Consider the following 23,937-nt stretch of genomic DNA (forward strand, 5'->3'; position numbering starts at 1 on the left):
AAAGGCGTATTGTATTATAATCTAATTTTTCCATGTTTAATATTTTTTTTTCTTGTTGTTAAAACTAATTAGTGGTCCTGTGACATTCAAAAATGTAAAAGCTATTGAGCCAGAGTTCCATTCTGGGATCATCCCACGTGCTGTAACATCAACTTGGATTGTAACAGTTTCAGATTGTGTAGATCTATCTAACTCACTCTATCCCAATAAATCTCTTTGCTGATGCTTGAGAGTGATGGAATGAATGATGGATGACAGTGCTTCCTCAGAAATATTCACCTCCTGAGGGGTCTTCTTCAGGGAGCTATGGCTGCTGAGAATGACTTAGAGGAATCAGATAAAAGCTGAGATGGTGATGGTATCATGAGGCTGGAAAATAGTGGATGAAAGGCAACTTCATGCGGTAAAGCAGTGTATTTGCACATTTCCTAGAGATTCATGAAGGTGTGGAAGTAATAGCCCTTAGGGCCCCTGTTCAAAGAAACCCTCAGTCTCAAAATGTCATATTCCCACAGTTCTAGAGGAACCATTGGAGTGTTAGTGCTTGCTGCTTCAGCTTTGCCAGCATTCTGTGATCCTCCAATCTTACCCGTTCCTTTGTGTTGTGCACTAGCTTGTCATGTAGAATGAGAGAATGACAATTAATGTCCTCTACAGCAGAAAGTGCTGATGTGTGAGCCTTCTACTTCTTGCCTGGATGCTGAGTGCAAGAAGAACGGATTCAGGATGAGGCGAGGTTGATTGGAAAGCACATGTGTAGAGTACAGTGAAGGAAGAGCCATGAGGCAGGTCAGTGATTGTACAAAAGCAATCAAGTGAGAAAAGAATGTTGCTGGCGGATGCTATGAATGGAACAAGAGGCGAGTGTGTATTTTGTAATGAAAATGAGATGGGGCATTGCGCAGCTATGTGCTGAGAGTGGAAGGCAATGGTAAACAGCCTCTGACAAAAACTGCCAAGTAAATGGCTCAGGATGAAGCACCAGCTGATAATGAGCTAAGGAGCTGCCTTCAGTCAGAGCACACGTGAATGGATGGCATGATTTATCTTTTATTTTCAGATTAAAATCTGAGACCAAATAACAATTGGTTTATTATGTTTGATGGTGAGTGTCATAACGCTCCCTATTCTTGCACAATCCTTTGCATGCTTATTTTCTATCCTGAAAGAAATTGTGAAAATGTTACTTTCCAGAAAGTGAGTGAAAGCTCCAAAATGAAATTACCATCCAAAAGTTGGAGCTTTGGAGCCCAAACCTAGGAACAATCGAAGGCCCATCCTGAGCTAGATTTCATAAGCGAGGTGATACACTTGTGTTCTCACACAATGATTAAAAAAAAGGCTTTCCACATTTGTGCTGGCAGTTCATTGCTTCAGGTCTCCTTTTGTTCATGAGAAATACCGACAACAATTCCATCCAGTCTACTTGTGACTTCACACTTTACATTACTTCATTAGCATTGCTAAATTTCTTCACAACTCACAACGATTATTTTAATGTTAGTGTTGATAGTATAGTCCAATCAGGCAGAAAATGTTTTTCAAATGATGTTGATAAGCTTTTGTGACAGCATAATCCCAAATCAGTTTGTGATTTATTTATCAGTCAGAACATTGACTAAAATAACGCTGATGTCATCGCCACCTGTACTTTGAGCAGGCCCCTTCTAAACATTGTTGAAATAAAAAGAAACAAGATTCATCATCAGTGTTCATCGTTTATTAATAAAGTACACAAAAACCAAAATAAAAGACGAAACAAAGAAACACGAACTTTTTTTCTTGCTGGAAGTCCTGTTCTGCCACTTGTCAGACAGGCACCAATTTATTTGCACATTCCAGGCGAGGACCCCGGTGTCAGGTTCTCCCCCTCGGTCGCGCGAGTTTGGAGCTGGAGAAGTTTTTGGTGACGGTTCACTCGAGCAGATATTTTCAGCATCCAGGTAATGACCCATGTTCTAACACTTTAGTTTCACCGACGAATGATTAAAGGAGCTGGAATGTTAGTTTTGAAAACAAAAAAGGTGTCATTAAGGTATTACTAAGTTTTCTTTTGAAAAGATTGAAACGGCCCGAGTGGTGTCGCCTGTCGTATCCATCAAAGGGCACATTCCACCGACGTGAGTCAAGGGAGCTGCTCTCCAGTCTGCAGCTGTCACAGGCTCAAAATAGTCGCTGGCCTCTCATTTCAGGCCGGTGCCTCTCCTGAGCTCGCAAAATCAAAACATTATGTAAAAGTTTCAAATCTTTTTTGTTGTTGTTTTCCTGCTTTGATTTCAATTTCAATCGTTTTTGGTGGTATGCTGATGAGCTGTGAACGCTTTCACCAACGAAAATTATATCTGCATTACCTCAGTGGAGAGTTCCCAAACAATTTTTCTTTCATATCGTTCCTGTTTTGCATTTTGTTTCATTGAACTTGCCTTATAACAAGTAACCGGCAGTCCTTAAAAATAATCAGAGGAAATGGCAGCTTGTCAAATTAATGGAGCAATGGGCCCAAAATTAAAATATGGAGGAAGATTTATTCACGTTTTACGAAGATAGGATAGAAAATAAATTATGACCTATTTTTGAAATATGTGGCGGCGACCTGGTTGATTTTGCATCAGTTCTGTTTCCATCACATGAAATGTTTTGAAACCAGTTTTGCCCAAAAGTAAAACACTGCAGATACTAGAAATCTGAAATGAAAACAAAACATGCTGCATGTGCTCAGCAGGTCTAGCAGCAGCGGTGGAGAGAGAACAATTGAGTTTCTGGGGCGAGATTCTCCGACCCCCCACCGGGTCGGAGAATCGCCGTGGGCCGTCGTGAATTCCGCCCCCGCCGCCTGCCGAATTCTCCGAAGGGAGAAAAGTCGGTGGGGTGTCAATCGCGCCGCACGCCTCGGAGAATAGCACGGGTGGGCGCGAGGCAATGGATTTCGGGGCTGCCGATATTCTCCCGTCCGGATGGGCCGAAGTCCCGTCACGTCGGCGTAAATCAAACCACCTTTCAATCGGCGTCATCCAGTGCTCAATGTTTACGCCGACCAGCGTGGAGGTGGGTGACGGCCTGGGGGGTTGGCCGCTGGAGAGACGATGGCGTAGCCGCAGTCTGTATGTGTGGGGGAGAGGTGTGTGTAGGGTTGTGTGTCTGTGTGTGTGCGGCGGGGGGTGTGGTTAGAGTGGGCTGGGCTCCGGGGGAGTGCCGGAGGGGGGGGGGGGAGTGCCGGGGACGGGAGGATGACTGCCGGGGAGGGGGATGGGGTCCGTGCCGGGGAGGGGGACGGGGTCCGTGCCGGGGAGGGGGACGGGGGGACGGGTTCCGTGTCATGGAGGGGGACGGGGTCCGTGCCGGGGAGGGGGACGGGGGGACGGGCGGTCTGTGCCGGGGAGGGGGACGGGGTCCGGGGACGGGGGAGGGGGTCCGTGTCGGGGAGGGGGACGGGGGATCCGTGCCGGGAGGGGGGGGGTGCAAGGGCAAGTGAGTTGGTCCACCTGGCCAGGTGCCAGCTTCCACCAGTCGGACCCATGCGGTCCATGCCACCTGGCTGGGGGAAGGAGGGGGTATGGGCAATGATGACATGTCGTTGTCCCCCCCCCCCCCCCCCCGGCCGTCATGTTTTCCGGTCAGCCAGCGATGTTGGCCGCCCTGGCGGCAGCCGCTAATGTCCATGTTGCCCTGAATGAGGAGGAGGAGGAGGAGGAGCGTGCCAGAGAGGGGCAGGGGCCGCGAGCGTGCCAGAGAGGGGCCGCGACGTCTTCCTCCCCCTCCTCGTCCTGTCGGTCAGGTGCCCATCCAGCCTGGTCGGCTGCCGCAGAGGGGCAGGCGGCAGCCGACCAGGCTGGAGGGACACCTGACCGACAGGACGAGGAGGGGGAGGAAGACGTCGCGGCCCCATGGCAACGGAGGCACCCGAGGACGCCCCGTGTGTACTGGCCCCGGCTGTCATACCAGGACCTCACGGACCGGGAATGCAGGAGGAGACTCCGGATGAGCCGGGAAACTGTGGCACACATCTGCCACCTGCTGGCGCACCTGTCACCGCGTGGCACTGGCGGGGGACACCCTCTCCCCGTGTCCGTCAAGGTTACGGTGGCCCTGAACTTTTATGCAACGGGGTCATTCCAGGCACCGAGTGGGGACCTGTCCGGCATATCGCAGACATCGGTGCATCCGGGCAGTGACAGACGCCCTATATGCCATAGCGCACCGCTACATCCGCTTCCCTGTGGACCGGGCCAGCCAAGATGCCCGGGCCGTGGGCTTCTCTGCCGTGGCCGGGTTCCCCATGGTCCAGGGCGCGATTGATGGGATGCACGTCGCCGTGCGGCCACCTGCAGATAACAGGGCCGTGTTCTCCAATAGGAAGGGGACCTATTCGATGAACGTACAGGTGGTCTGCGACCACCGCATGATGATCCTGCACGTCTGCGCCCGGTACCCAGGCAGTGTACACGACTCATACGTGTTGTCGCGGTCATCCATCCCCGGCATGTACGAGGGACGCCATCCCCGGCTGAGGGGCTAGTTGCTGGGCGACGGGCTACCCATTGCGATCGTGGCTGATGACGCCTATACGGAAGCCACGCAATGAGGCGGAGAACCGCTACAATGATGCCCATGTAGCGACAAGGGGAGTGATAGAGAGGTGCTTTGGCGTGCTGAAGATGCGTTTCAGGTGCCTGGAGCTCTCTGGGGGCGCCCTCCAGTATCGGTCAGATAGGGTCGGCCGCATCATTGTGGTGTGCTGCGTCCTGCACAATATAGCCCAGCAGAGGGGCGATGTGCCGCAGGCAGAGGACGGTGGAGTGGAGGAGCAGCAGGAAGAGGCGCAGTCCTCCCCAGATGAGGGGGATGGGGGCAATGGTCAGGACAGACGGGCCAGACACGGGCGGGTGGCTGTCCACCGTTACCGGCTGGACCAGCGGGCACGGGACAGGCTGATAGATGCCCGCTTCACTGACTCGATGGGCGTGGGAATCAGGTAGTATGGCCACAGACCGCACACCATGGCAACACCCGACCACCCACACCCCCCACCCATCCACCCACCCAGCACCCTCACCCCCCTCCCCAACCCCACCCACCCCACCCGCATGCACACCACCCCCCCCCCATTTCCGAACCACCTGCGGCACAACGGACGGGCTCACACAGCTGCAGGTGGACGCGTGTCTATTGCAGGCCATGGAGGATGATGACAACCCGCCCTGCGATGAGCTCCTGGCTCCACATCATTGGACTATGTCTGACCCATGGCCACAGTACCACCATCCACCCGGACCAACCCTGCATGCGGCTGTGACACCGCAGCGCACGGTCCCGTCCTCTGCCCGGGGGGATGTTGATGGCGGCCCAGGGGGAAGGGGGCAGACTCACCTGGGGCTGAGGTAAGACCATCCCTCACACCACACACTTGCGCTCAATGTACATGACACTCCCGCATGCTTTGGACAGAGCACAAAGGCAGCTTCTGTAGGTGTAACATTGACTTTAATAACAAAAGGAGTTCATGCACGTGCCCTAGCCCCTAAAACTCATCTGTGCCCTGCACCCGTGCCAACTTACTCAGTTTCGAATTGTTTGGCCTTACGGACCCTATGACTACGTCTAGGTGGTTCCCCAGACGGTACAGCAGAACTGGAGGTGGACTCCTGTGATTCCTGCCCTCTGACACGGGATCCCTTTGGCGGCCGTTTCCTGGGGCGTCCTGGCCTAGATGGGCCAGGCTGCGGCCCGGGCGACTGGGCTGGCAAGCTGCCAGCCTGTCCTGCCCGTTGCCCACCCGATGCACCTGGGACGGAAGGGGGGGGAGTCCGAGGTGTTGAGGTGTTCTGGGACCTCCCCTACAATGGGACCCGGAACACTCCCCAGCACCTCCTCCTCCCTCGGGGTGCCCGATGGCCCCCAGGCCTCTACATGGGTGGGGGATGCAAACGGGCTGGCCATCCGACGCCCCCCCAATATCTGGCGCTGCCAGTCCTGGAGGCCCGTGCTGGTATCGACAAGGATCTGCAGGTTTGCAGCCATGGAGCTCAGAGAGTTGGCAATCCCTGTCTGTGACTGTGCGACACCGGCTAGCACATGGGCAATGGCGCTGATGCCCTCAGCGATGGCCTGCTGAGACTGGGCCATGGCCTGCTGAGACTGGGCCATGGCGTTGAGCGCCCCTGCCATCTGCCGCTGGCGCTGGCTCATGGCCTCCTGTGAGAGGGCAGCCATGTCCTGGGCCACAGGCGCCGCCTGCAGGGAAAGCCCCAGGCCTCGCAAACCGCTCCCCATGTCTGACACCGTCGCACCCATTGCCTCCACCGCGGACGCCACCCGTGCGGTGTCGGCCTGGGTGGCACGCATGACCGGCACCACTGCCAGCTCCTGGACGCGGGTGGACTCCTCCACCTGCGACTGCAGCCGCCGCAAGCTGGCCGTCACCCTCTTCGCTCGTCTCAGGTTTGGTGGTTGCATCGGACCTATGGGTGGGTGTGGTAACTCCAGGAACCCGGGATCCATCTGGGCGGCTTGGGCTGGGCTGCCCTCCGACCGCCCAGCCCCTCTGCTGCTCCTACCTCCACCTGCTGTACCGGGACGGCTGTGTTGTGCGCACCAGTGAGTGTACCAGACGCCTCATCACTAAAGTGCCCAACCGAGGTGAGTGTTTCTGCGATGGCGGTGGGTGTTGGTGACAGCAGTGGCGTTGTGTCGTGCGCATCGTCCGACTCGGAGTTCATGGCACTTTGGGGTGGCGGTTCGTCTCCGCCCATCCAATCTGTGTCACTGTCCTGTATTTCAGTTTCCTGGGTAGTGGTGTCCTGGGTAGGGGTGTCCTGGGTAGGGGTGTCCTGGGTTGTGGTTTTGTGGCTCGGCTGTAACGGGGGCCTGTGGCTGCCCCTCTCGTCGCTGGGTGGCACACGCTTGCGTCGTCGCGCCCACACGAGACGGGGGCGTCGTCTCCCTGTTGCTCGAGGTCTCTCCGTCTCCTGTGGTCTCCGAGGGGCATCGTGAGGGCGTCGCATGCCAGAGGGTCCGGGTCTCTCCATCTCCAGTGGTCTCCGAGGGGCATCCTGCGGGCGTCGCATGCCAGAAGGACCGGGTCTCTCCGTCTCCAGTGGTCTCCGAGGGGCATCCTGCGTTCGTCGCATGCCAGAGGGTCCGGGTCTCTCCGTCTCCAGTGGTCTCCGAGGGGCATCCTGCGGGCGTCGCATGCCAGAAGGACCGGGTCTCTCCGTCTCCAGTGGTCTCCGAGGGGCATCCTGCGTTCGTCGCATGCCAGAGGGTCCGGGTCTCTCCGTCTCCGAGGGGCATCCTGTGGGCATCGCATGCCAGAGGGTCCGGGTCTCTCCGTCTCCAGTGGTCTCCGAGGGGCATCCTGCGTTCGTCGCATGCCAGAGGGTCCGGGTCTCTCCGTCTCCATGGTGTCCGAGGGGCATCATGCGGGCGGTCTGCATCTGCGGGGATGGGTGCCTCGACGTTTGCTCCTGCGATACACAATGAAGCATGCATGGTTAGACACGCAGGCAGTGATCAGGTGATATGGGGGAGGGGGGATATGGAGAGGGGGGATATGGGGGAGGGGGATATGGGGACGGGCTGTCGGTGGCTCATTTGCTGGTGGGCCCCCGACCTCTGCATCAGCAACCTCCCGGTCCTCAGGTCCGCCAGCCAGTTCCAGGGCCCTTCCCTCATGTTTGGTCAGTGGCCTCATCAGCGGGGCCTCCTCCAGTCCTCACATGCTCCCTGGTGTTGTGTGCGCGTTTCTCCTGTGGGGGGGTGGTGGCAGGGGTAAAAGGCAACAGTGTTAGACAGGTATATGAATGCACGCCATCGGTTGCGCGTGTATTGCAGAGGTTAAGGTTAGGGCTGGATTCACTTGGGGAAATGGGGGAAGGCGGATATGGGGGAGGGGGGATATGGGGGGAGGGGGGATATGGGGGGAGGGGGGATATGGGGGGAGGGGGGGATATGGGGGGTATGGATGTCAGGCAGTGGGGGGGGGGGGGGGGGGAGGCTCACCCTGGCTGCTCTGACGAGGTCGTTCACCTTCTTGTGGCACTGGGTGCCTGTCTGTGGTGTCAGGGCCACAGCGCTGACGGCCTCTGCCACCTCCCTCCACAGATGCCGGCTGTGGCGTGGGGCGACTCTGCGGCCGTGTCCAGGATACAGGGCCTCCCTCCTCTGCTCCACTGCGTCCAGGAGCGCCTCAATGTCACGGGACTGGAACCTCGGGGCTGAGCGGCGGGCGGCCATCCGGTCGGGTCTTCTGGTCGGGTGGGGGGACCAGCGCGTCTTATGAGCCGTCACGCCGTGTGGCGTGTATGATGCCGCACGGCGTGAACCACGTGAGCCAGCGCGGATAGCGTCATGTCGCTGCTAGCCCATTCTGGGCCGGAGACCTTGCGACGTTTGGGGCGGCGTGATGCAGGTGGGATTTGCGTCGTTTTTGGCGCCGGTCGGCGGACATCGCGGCGATAACGGAGAATTTCGCCCCCCGGTGTCAGCCACCACAATAATGCTCTGAGGGGTTCTGATGCAAGGTCACAGACCTGAAACATTGGGCCGGATTTTCAAAGAGATTTCCAAGGATTGGGACATGGTGCTGGATTTGAAAATCATGGTTCTGGAGGTTTTTCCTTGGGATCTTGACTTCTCCTGAAGAGTCTGCAATTTTCTGAGGATGGAATGGGAAACCCACTTGTTGCCAGTTAACAGCTCAGTAAATTCCTTCTTAATGAGCCTGCCTGCTTCAGGGTTGTATTTTTAACATTTCTTTTGGCAAACCCAAACAGTCTGATCCATCTTGGAGCATAGCTGGAAGGTTTTCTGCAGGGCCATTTGAACATTATCTTTATTTTTGTATTTCACTTGCTTTTTCCGGGACTGACTAGTTCTGGTGTGTGCACTGGAGCTTCAATTGTCCTGCATGGCACCTTCTAGCCCACGTCAACACAGCTGGCCCCATAAGGAGCTGCCTGTTCTTTTTGGCAAGGCAGCAGAAACCTCCAACATGGCTATCGCCTGCCTTTGCCACTGGCACTCTGGGAAAAGCACCCACTTCTTGAAGATGCCCAGCACCAGTAATTGGGTGCCGAGCTTGCCCCTGACCAATTAACTATTTGAATTTGAAAATAGCATCAGACTTCCGGGTGCGGCGATGACCAGCTGAGTCGCACGTTTCGGCAGTTCCCGGTGGAACGGACTTTTGGGCTCTTGATAGGAGCCCCAACGGCAATTTTTAACGGCTAAAAACACCGTGCGGTAAACCAGAAGGGAATTCCCCCTGGACACGGATGGAAAAAGGAGAGGAAAGTGGCCGGATTGCAGCAGATCCTTTGGAACAGCGGCAAGGAAGGCAAGCAAAAACCAAGATGGCGTCGGAAGGTGGCAGTTTCACATGGGGCCCTGAACAACAAGAGTTCTTGAAATGCTGCGTGGAAGAGATAAAAAAGGAAATGAAGAAAGAGCTGTTGGCCCCGATACTACAGGCGATCGAAGGGCTAAAGGAGGAACAAAAGACCCAGGAGCGGGAGCTTCGGGTCGTGAAGGCGAGGGCAGCCGAGAATGAGGACGATATACAGGGCCTGGTGGTGAAGACGGAGATACAGGAGGCACATCAGAAACGATGTGTGGAGAGGCTGGAGGCACTGGAGAACAACGCAAGGAGGAACAACCTGAGGATTCTTGGTCTTCCTGAAGGTGTGGAGGGTGCGGACGTCGGGGCATATGTGAGCACGATGCTGCACTCGTTAATGGGAGCGGAGGCCCCGGCCGGTCCGTTGGAGGTGGAGGGAGCATACCGAGTTATGGCGCGAGGACCGAGAGCAGGAGAAACTCCCAGAGCCATAGTGGTGAGATTCCTCCGTTTTAAGGATAGAGAAATGGTCCTTAGATGGGCGAAGAAAACCCGGAGCAGTAAATGGGAGAACGCGGTGATCCGCGTTTATCAAGACTGGAGTGCGGAGGTGGCGAGAAGGAGGGCGAGCTTTAATCGGGCCAAGGCGGTGCTTCATAAAAAGAAAATAAAATTTGGAATGCTGCAACCGGCAAGACTGTGGGTCACATATCAAGGGAGGCACCACTACTTTGAGACGGCGGATGAAGCGTGGACTTTTATTGTAGAAGAAAAACTGGAATGAGTGGATTATTAAAAAGAACGTTTGGACAAAGTGGTGGGGCGAATGTGGGGGGCGAAGAGGGGTTTGATGTTCTAATCCTGCGGTGTGGTAACTTTTCTCTCTCCCACAGGGGGTGATGGGGGGAGGTGGGGAGGGAGAGGAGATGGGGCGTTGGCCATGGGGGGCGGGGCCAAGGGAGAAGCGCGGGCTTGGCTCCCGCGCTATGATAATTATGGCGGGAATAGAGAAGCAGGAAGGAGGGGGCGTCGCACGGTGCGAGCCGTGGTCACGGGGGGAAGCCGAGGTCAGCCAGAGTTTGCTGACTTCTGGGAGCAACATGGGGGGAGTAATTACGCTAGCGGGGGGTCTAGCGGGGGGGGTGGGAGGGGGGAATTACTGGGTTGCTGCTGCTGGGGAAAGGGGGGAGCGGGTACGGGAGAAGATGGGCGGGGGGGCACCGCCTGGGGGAGATACAGCTGCGTGGGAACTGGGTGAGAAGCTGGAAAAAGATGATGGCTAATCGGCAAGGGGGGGGGGGTGGGAAGCCCCCCAACTCGGCTGATCACGTGGAACGTGAGAGGGCTGAACGGGCCGATAAAGAGGGCATGGGTACTCGCACACCTTAAGAAACTTAAAGCAGATGTGGTTATGTTACAGGAAACGCACCTGAAACTGATAGACGAGGTTAGGCTGCGCAAAGGATGGGTGGGGCAGGTGTTCCATTCGGGGCTAGATGCGAAAAACAGGGGGGTGGCTATATTAGTGGGGAAGCGGGTAATGTTCGAGGCAAAGACTATAGTGGCGGATAACGGGGGCAGATACGTGATGGTGAGTGGCAAACTACAGGGAGAGACGGTGGTTTTGGTAAACGTATATGCCCCGAACTGGGATGATGCCAATTTTATGAGGCGGATGCTAGGACGCATTCCGGACCTAGAGACGGGAAAGCTGATAATGGGGGGAGACTTTAACACGGTGTTGGAACCAGGGCTGGATAGGTCGAAGTCCAGGACTGGAAGGAGGCCGGCAGCAGCCAAGGTGCTTAAAGATTTTATGGAGCAGATGGGAGGGGTAGACCCGTGGAGATTCAGTAGACCTAGGAGTAAGGAGTTCTCGTTTTTCTCCTATGTTCATAAAGTCTACTCGCGCATAGACTTTTTTGTGCTGGGTAGGGCATTGATCCCGAAGGTGAGGGGAACGGAGTATACGGCTATAGCCATTTCGGATCACGCCCCACACTGGGTGGACTTGGAGATAGGGGAGGAAACAGGAGGGCGCCCACCCTGGAGAATGGACATGGGACTAATGGCGGATGAGGGGGTGTGTCTAAGGGTGAGGGGATGTATTGAAAAGTATTGGAACTCAATGACAATGGGGAGGTCCAGGTGGGAGTGGTCTGGGAGGCGTTGAAGGCGGTGGTTAGGGGGGAGCTGATATCAATAAGGGCACATAAAGGGAAGCAGGAGAGTAAGGAACGGGAGCGGTTGCTGCAAGAACTTTTGAGGGTGGACAGACAATATGCGGAAGCACCGGAGGAGGGATTGTACAGGGAAAGGCAAAGGCTGCATGTGGAATTTGACTTGCTGACTACAGGCACTGCAGAGGCACAATGGAGGAAGGCACAGGGTGTACAGTATGAATATGGGGAGAAGGCGAGCAGGTTGCTGGCACACCAATTGAGGAAAAGGGGAGCAGCGTGGGAAATAGGGGGAGTGAGAGACGAGGAAGGAGAGACGGAGCGGGGAGCGGAGAGAGTGAATGAAGTGTTTAAGACATTTTATAAAAAATTATATGAAGCTCAACCCCCGGATGGGAGGGAGAGAATGATGGACTTTTTGGATCGTCTGGAAATTCCCAAGGTGAAAGAGCAGGAAAGGGTGGGACTGGGAGCACAGATCGAGGTAGAAGAAGTGGTGAAAGGTATTAGGAGCATGCAGACGGGAAAGGCCCCGGGACCGGACGGATTCCCAGTCGAATTCTACAGAAAATATTTGGACTTGCTCGCCCCGGTACTGACGAGGACCTTTAATGAGGCAAAGGAAAGGGGACAACTGCCCCCGACTATGTCTGAAGCAACGATATCGCTTCTCTTAAAGAAGGAAAAGGACCCGCTACAATGCGGGTCCTACAGACCAATTTCCCTCCTAAATGTGGATGCCAAGGTCCTGGCCAAGGTAATGGCAATGAGAATAGAGGAATGTGTCCCGGGGGTGGTCCACGAGGACCAAACTGGGTTTGTGAAGGGGAGACAGCTGAACACGAATATACGGAGGTTGTTAGGGGTAATGATGATGGCCCCACCAGAGGGAGAAACAGAGATAGTAGTGGCGATGGATGCCGAGAAAGCATTTGATAGAGTGGAATGGGATTATTTGTGGGAGGTGTTGAGGAGATTTGGTTTTGGAGAGGGGTATGTTAGATGGGTGCAGCTATTGTATAGGGCCCCAGTGGCGAGCGTGGTCACGAATGGACGGGGATCGGCATATTTTCGGCTCCATAGAGGGACAAGGCAGGGATGCCCTCTGCCCCCATTATTGTTTGCACTGGCGATTGAGCCCCTGGCGATAGCGTTGAGGGGTTCCAAGAAGTGGAGGGGAGTACTTAGGGGAGGAGAAGAACACCGGGTATCTTTGTATGCGGACGATTTGCTACTATATGTGGCGGATCCGGCGGAGGGGATGCCAGAAATAATGCGGATACTTGGGGAGTTTTCAGGGTATAAATTAAACATGGGGAAGAGTGAGTTGTTTGTGGTGCATCCAGGGGAGCAGAGTAGAGAAATAGAGGACCTACCGTTGAGGAAGGTAACAAGAGACTTTCGTTACCTGGGGATCCAGATAGCTAAGAATTGGGGCACATTGCACAGGTTAAATTTAACGCGGTTGGTGGAACAGATGGAGGAAGATTTCAAGAGATGGGATATGGTAGCCCTGTCAATGGCAGGGAGGGTGCAGGCGGTTAAGATGGTGGTCCTCCCGAGATTCCTCTTTGTGTTTCAGTGCCTCCCGGTGGTGATCACGAAGGCTTTTTTTAAAAGGATTGAAAAGAGCATCATGGGTTTTGTTTGGGCCGGGAAGACCCCGAGAGTGAGGAAGGGATTCTTACAGCGTAGCAGGGATAGGGGGGGGCTGGCACTACCGAGCCTAAGTGAGTACTATTGGGCCGCTAATATTTCAATGGTGAGTAAGTGGATGGGAGAGGAGGAGGGAGCGGCGTGGAAGAGATTAGAGAGGGCGTCCTGTAGGGGGACTAGCCTGCAGGCTATGGTGACAGCCCCATTGCCGTTCTCACCGAGGAACTACACCACAAGCCCGGTGGTGGTAGCTACACTGAAGATTTGGGGACAGTGGAGACGGCATAGGGGAAAGACTGGAGCCTTGGGGGGGTCCCCGATAAGAAACAACCATAGGTTTGCCCCGGGGGGAATGGATGGGGGATATGGAATGTGGCAAAGAGCAGGAATAACGCAACTGAAAGATCTATTTGTGGATGGGAAGTTCGCGAGTCTGGGAGCGCTGACCGAGAAATATGGGTTGCCCCAAGGGAATGCATTCAGGTATATGCAACTGAGGGCTTTTGCGAGGCAACAGGTGAGGGAATTTCCGCAGCTCCCGACACAAGAGGTGCAGGACAGAGTGATCTCAAAGACATGGGTGGGGGATGGTAAGGTGTCAGATATATATAGGGAAATGAGGGACGAAGGGGAGACTATGGTAGATGAACTAAAAGGGAAATGGGAAGAAGAGCTGGGGGAGGAGATCGAGGAGGGGCTGTGGGCAGATGCCCTAAGCAGGGTAAACTCGTCGTCCTCGTGTGCCAGGCTAAGCCTGATTCAGTTTAAGGTATTACACAGGGCGCATATGACTGGAGCACGGCTCAGTAAATTTTTTGGGGTGGAGGATAGGTGTGCGAGGTGCTCGAGAAGCCCAGCGAATCATACCCATATGTTTTGGTCATGCCCGGCACTACGGGGGTTTTGGATGGGGGTGACAAAGGTGCTTTCAAAAGTAGTGGGGGTCCGGGTCGAACCAAGCTGGGGGTTGGCTATATTTGGGGTTGCACAAGAGCCGGGAGTGCAGGAGGCGAGAGAGGCCGATGTTTTGGCCTTTGCGTCCCTAGTAGCCCGGCGCAGGATATTGCTAATGTGGAAAGAAGCCAAGCCCCCGGGGGTGGAGACCTGGATAAATGACATGGCGGGGTTTATAAAGCTAGAGCGGATTAAGTTCGTCCTAAGGGGGTCGGCTCAAGGGTTCACCAGGCGGTGGCAACCGTTCGTCGAATACCTTGCGGATAGATAGATGGAATGGGAAAAAGAAGGCAGCAGCAGCCCAGGATTTGGGGGGTGGGGGGGTGGGCGGGGGGGGTGTAACTTGTGACAAGGCAGTTGCCAATTAGGGCTAGTTTTCATTTTTGTTATTTAATATTTATTCTTTTTTTTGTTTATATAAAATAGGTCATTGTTATTTGTGCTGTTATAATATTGTGTAAAGGATGCACAATGTACTGTGTTGGTTGACCAAAAATTTTCAATAAAATATTTATTAAAAAAAAAAGAAAATAGCATCACAAAAGTGCTGCTGTTGAAGTGTTGGATCAAGACCACCAAATTCTTTTGGATGCCAGGTTTCTGACACCACTTTCAATATCTGACCTAATAACTGTTTCTCGTTCCTCAGAGGCTGCCAGACCTGTTAAACAATTCCAGCATTTTCGGCTTTTAGCCCAAAGAGTATGAGTTGCTGGGTGATTTTGGTACTGGACTAGAAACTTGTGAAGTTATAGGCTGGATTGTACAACCCCCTGAGGCCTATTGAGGCTCTTAGTGGCTAATTAATGGCAGCAGGGGAAGACAGAAGCAAGGTGGGTAGCCAGCAACATTCACTAGGCAGGCTGCTGTCAGGCAGGAAGGGGGATGTCCCTCCTTTAGAGGGTCCTCTGTGTCCATTGAAAGTATACCCAGCAAGATCACAATCCCCCTTTAATTCATCTTTTGCGGCCTCTCAAACCGTCACACCCCTCCCCCACTTCATTGGAGTCTGCCAGCCAGGCGGCCTGCCAACTCCCAGACTTCCCTTTTAAGTTCGGAGCTCCATCACTTCTTAGAGACTGCCTTAACCTCAGCAGTGGCCATTGAACCTGGTGCTGCTGGGACTATAAAGCTACCGGGCAGTCTGATAGGCGAGCAGATCTCTATGACGAGACTTTCTCCCAGGTGGGAGTGGAAGTTACACTCTCTAAAAGTTAATGCTGCTCCCAATGCTGGGAGTTCCCACTTACCTGACTCAGCAGGTACTTGGAGTGTATAACAGCTTGGTGAGGAATGTTGACCTCCAAATGGGCACACAGTTGGGGTCCCACCATGGATGGGTCTAGGTAAGCCCAAATCATTTTTTTTTAGAGATTGGGTTGACCATTTACATATAGGGGCTGAGGTGGGTTATGTCGAGTGTGAGGAAAAACATAGAAGACAAGCATTGGATTTTTGACCTGCATGGAGTCGGAGTTACAGCCGCAGAGACAACGGTGCCCATTGGAGCCCTCCTAAAGAGTCTAACTGGGCCAGCACTGGAGCACACCACCACCAAGTGCAGGCATAACTACCGGGATCACAGCCCATGGATTTTGCTAGCCAGAAGGTTCATATCAAGGAGGTTCAATCTTAGACAAAATCGTAGAAGTTTTATCCATCTACATGTCCTGCTGACAGGCGATATACTTAACTGTCAGGAAATTCTGTAGAGATTTTCCAGTGGATCAGGCCTCAGTTAAATTTATTACCTTTTCTTTGACATTCTCAGTAAAAACTCTGTTCAGGTAGGAAATTGCTTTTCTGACAGCCATAGATCCAAGATGTGAGTAAAAGTTATGAAATGTCAGTAAACCTTAATGCAGGAGAGTATAGAATCATAGAATCATACAAGTTTACAGCATGGAAACAGGCCCTTCGGCCCAACCAGTCCATGCCGCCCAGTTTTTACCATTAAGCTAGTCCCAGTTGCCCGCACTTGGCCCATAACCCTCTATACCCATCTTACCCATGTAACTATCTAAATGCTTTTTAAAAGACACAATTGTACCCGCCTCTACTACTACCTCTGGCAGCACATTCCAGACACTCACTACCCTCTGAGTGAAGAAATTGCCCCTCTGGGCCCTTCTGAATCTCTCCCCTCTCATCTTAAACCTATGCCCTCTAGTTTTAGACTCCCCTACCTTTGGGAAAAGATGTTGACTATCTACCTTATCTATGCCCCTCATTATTTTATAGACCTCTATAAGATCACCCCTAAGCCTCCTACGCTCCAAGGAAAAAAGTCCCAGTCTATCCAGCCTCTCCTTATAACTCAAACCATCAAGTCCCGGCAACATCCTAGTAAATCTTTTCTGCACTCTTTCCAGTTTAATAATATCCTTCCTATAATAGGTTGACCAGAACTGCACACAGTATTCCAAGTGTGGCCGTACCAATGTCTTGTACAACTTCAACAAGACGTCCCAACTCCTGTATTCAATGTTCTGACCAATGAAACCAAGCATGCCGAATGCCTTCTTCACCACCCTGTCCACCTGCGACACCTTATCTACCTTGATGCGCTTTAAGACTTCCAGCACCTCCTCCTCTGTAATATGCACACTTCTCAAGACATCACTATTTATTTCCCTTAGTTTCCTAACATCCATGCCTTTCTCCACCGTGAATACCGATGAGAAATATTCATTCAGGATCTCACCCAACTCTTGTGGCTCTGCACATAGATGCCCTTGTTGATCCTTAAGAGGCCCTACTCTGTCCCTAGTTACTCTTTTCCCCTTTATGTATTTGTAGAATCTCTTTGGATTCTCCCTTGCATTATTTGCCAAAGCAATTTCATGTCCCCTTTTTGCCCTCCTGATTTCCCTCTTAACTCTATTTCGACAATCTTTATTCTCTTCAAGGGATCCATTTGATCCCAGTTGCTTATGTACGTCATATGCCTCCTTCTTCTTTTTGACCAGAGTCTCAATATCTCGAGTCATCCAGGGTTCCCTACTTCTACCAGCCTTACCCTTCACTCTAAAGGGAATGTGCTTACCCTGCACCCTGGTTAACACATTTTTAAAAGCCTCCCATTTACCAGCCGTCCCTTTGCCTGCCAACAGTCTCCCCCAATCTACCTTTGCAAGTTCCTGTCTGATACCATCAAAATTGGCCTTGCCCCAATTAAGAATTTTAACTCTTGGGCCAGACCTATCATTCTCCATAGCTATCTTAAAACTAATGGAGTTATGGTCACTTGTCCCAAAGTGATCTCTCACTAGCACTTCTGTCACTTGCCCTTCCTTATTTCCCAAGACGAGGTCAAGTTTTGCCCCCTCTCTAGTCGGTCCATCCACATACTGAATGAGAAATTCCTCCTGAATACACTCAACAAATTTCCCTCCATCCAAGCCCCTAATGCTCTGGCTGTCCCAGTCAATGTTGGGAAAGTTAAAGTCCCCTACTACTACCACCCTATTATTCTTGCAGCTATCTGTAATCTCCTTACATATTTGCTCCTCAATTTCCTGCTGACTATTTGGGGGCCTGTAGTACAGTCCTACCAAGGTGATCTCTCCCTTCTTATTTTTCAGTTCCACCCATATAGACTCAGTGGGCGAACCCTCGGATATATCCCCTCTAAGTACTGCCGTGATGTTCTCCCTAATCAAAAACGCCACTCCCCCTCCTCTCTTACCTCCTGTTCTATCCTTTCTATAGCATCTGTACCCCGGAACATTGAGCTGCCAGTCCTGCCCCTCCCTTAGCCATGTTTCAGTCATAGCTATAATATCCCAGTCCCATGTGCCCGTCCATGCCCTGAGTTCATCCGCTTTGCCCGTCAGGCCCCTTGCATTGAAATAAATGCAGTTTAATGTAGACCTTCCTTGCTCTCTGCCCTGCTTTCTCAGGTCATGCTTTACACACTCTCCCTTCCTGCCTTTTGTTTCTGTCCCCACTGACTTCCTACATCGGTTCCCATCCCCCTGCCACATTAGTTTAAACCCTCCCCAACTGCACTAGCAAACACCCCCCCGAGAACATTGGTTCCGGTCCCACCCAGATGCAGACCGTCCGATTTGTACAGGTCCCACCTCCCCAGAACCGGTCCCAATGTCCCAGGAATTTGAAACCCTCCCTCTTGCACCATCTCTCAAGCCACGTATTCATCCTAGCTATCCTGTCATTCCTACTCTGACTATCACGTGGCACTGGTAGCAATCCTGAGATTACTACCTTTGAGGTCCTACTTTTTAATTTAACTCCTAACTCCCTAAATTCAGCTTGTAGGACCTCATCCCGTTTTTCACCTATATCGTTGGTGCCTATATGCACCACGACAGCTGGCTGTTCACCCTCCCCCTCCAGAATGCCCTGCAGCCGCTCCGAGACATCCTTGACCCTTGCACCAGGGAGGCAACATACCAACCTGGATTCTCGTTTGCGTCCACAGAAACGCCTGTCTATTCCCCATACAATTGAATCCCCTATCACTATAGCTCTGCCACTCTTTTTCCCGCCCTTCTGTGCAGCAGAGCCAGCCACGGTGCCATGAACCTGGCTGTTGCCACCTTCCCCTGGTGAGCCATCTCCCCCAACAGTTTCCAAAACGGTAAATCTGTTTTGGAGGGAGATGACTGCAGGGGATCCCTGCACTGCCTTCCTACTCTTCCTCTGTCTGTTGGTCACCCATTCCCTATCTGCCTCAGTAATTTTAATCTGCGGTGTGACCAACTCACTGAATGTGCTATCCACAACTTCCTCAGCATCGCGGATGCTCCAAAGTGAGTCCATCCGCAGCTGCAGAGCCGTCAAGCGGTCTAACAGGAGCTGCAGTTGGACACACTGCTTGCAGATGAAGGAGTCAGGGACACCAGAAGGGTCCCTGACTTGCCACATCTCACAAGAGGAGCATGACACGGGTCTGAGCTCTCCTGCCATGACTTAAACCTGAAGTTAAATTTGAACTACACTACACAGCTAAGAGAAAGTCAAAGAGAGAGAAATCACTTACCAGTTACAAGCCAATCACTCACCTGCTGGCTGTGATGTAATTGCTCCCGAGGCTCCCTCACAGGTCTGCTTCTCTGCACCTCCTTAAGATGAGCACCAAATTCCCTTAACTAGTTAATTAATTTACTTAATTAATTGGATTTTTTTTTTGGGGGGGAAACTCAACACCAAACACCAAAAAACAAACACAGCCCTCACTCACCTCTTACCCGAACTCAGCCTTACCCAAACTTAGATACATTCTGTTTGCCTCCAGCACTCTGTATCTATTGGCACTTCAGCCACACCTTTTGTATCCTTCCTGATTTACAGTCAGCCAATAGGCCTGCTCCCAAAACTGATCTCCCGAAACTAACAGCTGACCTGCAAGGTAAGGAAGTTGTTAATCAGTACTTACCTCACCCAGGCAGCGACCTTTTATTCTGTCCCCTCTGCCTCGCAGCTCCCGCGCTTTTTCAAACTCCCGCGCTGTTTCCAAGATCCCGGCTCCCTCTCTCTCCCAAACAGCTGACCTGCAAGGTAAGGAAGTGGTTAATCAGTACTTACCTCACCCAGGCAGCGACCTTTTATTCTGTCCCCTCTGCTCGCAGCTCCCGCGCTTTTTCAAACTCCCGCGCTGTTTCCAAGGTCCCGGCTCCCTCTCTCTCCCGAACAGCTGACCTGCAAGGTAAGGAAGTGGTTAATCAGTCTTCAAGAACATTATCTTTTTTCTTTATGGAATCCTAAGCAAATCTGTGCCTTCAGCATTAGTTGCTCAGAGAAGAATCCTTCTGCACAAAGGGTCTTGCATGAAAAGCAAGTTCCCTCCAAAGCACACACCATCCTGACTTGGAAATATATCACCGTTTCTTCGCTGTCGCTGGGTCAAAATCCTGGAACTCCCTTCCTAACAGCACTGTGCATGTACCTACCCTACATGGACTGCAGAGATTAAAGAAGGCAACTCACCACCACCAACTCAAGAGAAATTAAGGATGGACAATCAATGCGGGCCTAGCCAGCGACACCCACATCACATGAAAGAATACATTTTAAAAAGACTAGTCGAACAATATATGAATTAGGTTTTTAAAAAAAATTTAGAGTACCCAATTCATTTTTTCCAATTAAAGGGCAATTTAGCATGTTCAATCCACCTACCTTGCACATCTTTTGGGTTGTGGGGGCGAAACCCGCGCAAACACGGGGAGAATGTGCAAACTCCACACGGACAGTGACCCAGAGCCAGGATTGAACCTGGGACCTCGGCGCCGTGAGACTGTAGTGCTACCACTGCACCACCATGCTGCCCCAATGTATGAATTAGTAGCAGTGACCTGCATACAGCATGTTAATAAGCATTTTAACCTGAAAGATTCTGCCATTTTTGTGTTTTATTGTTGGAATAAATTGCATTTATCAAAGTGACCATTTGTTTTTGAACTGTTAAAATAGAAGATTTTGCTGAGTTGAATTGAAAGCTATTATTTTGTTTATTTATGTGCTGTTTGCACTCCAGGCTAGCAATCACCACATCATTGAAAACTACATCAGGACATCTAAAATATTTATTTTCATGAAGGATGCTTGCAACATAATTTAGATTGCTATTGCAATCTCAGTGAATGAGACTTGTGTTTTGAGGAACTGTTTTTGAGAAAATAAAAATCTATCAAAAATGAAATAAAAGCAGAAAATGCTGGAGTTTCACAGCTACTCAATTGGCATCTAAATTTGGGATGACCTTTCATCGTAGCAGAATATTAGTTGGGATGACCTTTCATCGTAGCAGAATATCTTTTAAATGCACAGGGGCTGTTTTCGGTTTTATTTAAATGTCTTCTACCTCCTGAGACAATGGTTTGCACTATGGTGGTCAATTCTGTGTTGAACCTCACCCAGTGTGCTAGGAGCCCCACTTTGGCTACGCAGTCCCTGCTGCAATTGCTTCCGCAAGACTTGGAATGAGAAGATTCACAAGTCACTGGCTATTGTTTCCTCTAGGCCCTCTTGGACAGCTGAGCTTTTTGTTTGTGTTCGCCTCAATGCTCTTCCAAACAGTCAGCCTTCGGAGGTCTCCTGGCATATTGGCCAGATTTCCGACCGTATTCCAGGAAGATTCAGTGACCATCGGGGGGCTGAAACCCGAATAAACATGGACGTTTTGGGCCACCTACCACTGCCCACTAAGCTACCCACTCCCGCCACAGCCAATGAGCTAATAACTATCCTCCATTTCATGGATTCACCACCGGTCACGATAAAAAGGGGACATTTTCAGAGAATTATCTAGTCGGTACCTGGGAAACTGCTTTCACGCCTTGAGTAAGTTGTCAGACACTCCCTTTTAAAAAATAAATTTAGAGTACCCAATTCTTTCTTTCCAATTATGGGGCAATTTAGCATGGCCAATTCACCTACCCCGCACATCTTTTTAGGTTGTGCGGGTGAGGCCCATGCAGACACAGAGAGAGTGTGCAAACTCCACACAGACAGTGACACCGGGACTGTGATCGAACCCGGGTCCTCGGCACCATGAGACAGCGGTGCTAACCTCCGCGTCACCGTGCCGCCCCGGCCCTTAAATGGGCATTGAGCGTTCCCATCCCAAAGAGGAAGGCCAGTTTAAAGATACGGATTGGGATCCTAAACTAGTTGAAGATGCCCATTGCCATTTCATCTACAAATGGCTGGAGAGTACATAATACATGCTAGACCCAGTTGTGCCAGACATTAAACCACCTAACCAAAGCTTACTGGGGACCACTCCAAAAATAACCTGGGAAACTATTGGAAAGGAATTTTGATGGGGTCCGAACTACAGAGGCTTGTTGTCAGTCCTATCTCACTGTTTTATCCCATCAGCCACCCATCACATCAGCGCCTCCTCCCAGGCCCAGGCACCAATGAGGTGCCTAGGCCTCCAGATGATCTCTTCGGGTGGATTTTGTTGGTGAACCATCCAGTTTATACATGCTTTTGGCTGATCAAAAATGACCCCTCTTGTATTGGAGCTTATCGTACCAGAAAGATGAATAAGAAGTAAGATCTCAAAGCCTGCTTTTTTTCAAATATAAATTTTGACATACTTTGAGCAATTTTCTCACAGTTTTGCTGATTAATCTGAGAAATCAATCTAATTCCCCTTTGCTGTGTTTTCTGAAGTATTTGCATCTTGTTGCATTTGACTATGATTGGACATCAAGTGGGGCCAGATTGGTGGATTGTGCAAGCTCAGTTTTGTTATTATTGTTGCATGTTGTCTCATTAAGTGGTCTAGAGTCTTGTACGGTTGAACAATAACTGTTTATTAATATCACATAGCAATACATTGCCCTTACATACAGGGTATAGTCCTGACACTACCCCCCCCCCCCCCCCCCCCCCCCTCCCCGGTCTTCCCTCACTTTCCCCTTTCTATCTTGTCCTGGCAATTTCCCCCTGGCTATTGGCTATTTATTTATTTATGTGTTGACCACAAACAGGTCTCGGAACAGTCGGGTGAATGGCTCCCATGTTTTGTGCAAGTTCTCTTCCGATCCACGGATGGTGAATTTGATTTTCTCCATTTGGAGAAATTCTGATAGGTCGGACAGCCACTTTGCAGCTTTAGGTGGTGCTGTTGACCGCTAGCCGAGCAGGATTTTACGGCGGGCGATCAGGGAGGCAAAGGCAAAGGCATCTGCCATCCTCCCCATGAAGAGATCTGGCATGGTACCCCGAAGACCGCCACTTTCGGGCACGGCTCCATCTTTATCCCCACCACTTTGGACATTGCCTCGAAGAAGGCTGCCTAGTACCCAGGAAGTCTGGGGCAAGACCAGAATATGTGGTTGGCCGGGCCCCCATGGCACCGTTCACAGCTATCCTCCACCTCTGGGAAGGACCTGCTCATTCGGGTTCTGGTCAAGTAGGCTCTATGTATCACTTTTAGCTGCGTTAGGTTGAGCCTCGCGCATGTGCAGGTAGTGTTGATCCTGTGCAGTGCTTTGCTCCAGAGTCCCCACCCTATTTCGAACCCCAAGTCTTCCTCCTATTTCCTCCTTGTGTCCAGTTCGCCTTCTCCACTAGTCGTTCGTACATGTCACTACAGTTCCCTCTGCCTAGGATGTCAGCGCCCAGTAGCTCTTCTGATAGTGTCTGTCGCGGGTATGTACTTGTCTCCTTCCGTAGGACGTTTTTACGCTGCAGGTATCGGAGTTTGTTGCCTTTAGCTAGTTGGAATCTCTGCGTTCGTACAATATTCTACAACTTCAGTGTGACTCTTCACATCATAGGACAGGACTCCCACCCGCTCGAAGTCAACAGACTTTTGGCTGCTCTCCAAATTCTTCAGTCCTGCCCTCGATCATTCCTGCCGCTGGCGGAAGCGCAAAACCTTGGGTCAGAGTGGGTGGAATTATGAGCCCGTGTTAGCTGTCAGTTAGAACGGAAAATACGGTGAGAATCCCGATTCTTGCCAGTGAGAACGCGTTTTCCAATTTTCCAGATCCCACGCCAGTGATGCAACGAGAATCCCGCCATGGAAGGCTGGGAACCTAATTTTAAAAAATATATATTTTTATTGAGCTTTTTCCATTTTATACCCCAAATTCACAAAGCCAAACAAAACCAACAGATATATCAACAAAAGAAGAAGATCCAACCGATGACTCTTGCGGACTTTATATTGCCAGACTTGGCCAAAACTCATATTTCGAGCCGGCATGGTGGCACCGTGGTTAGCACTGCTGCCCCACGGCGCCGAGACACAGGTTCGATCCCGGCCCCGGGTCACTGTCTGCGTGGAGTTTGCACATTCTCCCTGTGTCTGCGTGGGTCTAACTCCCA

The 23,937-nt window shown here is 51.8% G+C and overlaps 1 protein-coding gene across 2 annotated transcripts in view; it reads left to right on the top strand.

Annotated features, from left to right (window-relative positions):
• Positions 1-1,781: 1,781 nt before the first annotated feature.
• The window catches only part of dusp27 (dual specificity phosphatase 27), an 80,565-nt gene continuing 58,409 nt past the window's right edge, over positions 1,782-23,937 (top strand). Inside the window, exon 1 of one of the 2 annotated variants that reach the window (XM_072513675.1) lies at positions 1,782-1,943. The gene's annotated coding sequence lies outside the window, so the exon portion shown is untranslated. The remainder of the gene's footprint in view (positions 1,944-23,937) is intronic. The other variant, XM_072513674.1, reaches the window with a different exon arrangement.

Source organism: Scyliorhinus torazame, chromosome 8 (assembly GCF_047496885.1).
Source record: "Scyliorhinus torazame isolate Kashiwa2021f chromosome 8, sScyTor2.1, whole genome shotgun sequence".
Classification (NCBI taxonomy): Eukaryota; Metazoa; Chordata; class Chondrichthyes; order Carcharhiniformes; family Scyliorhinidae; genus Scyliorhinus; species Scyliorhinus torazame.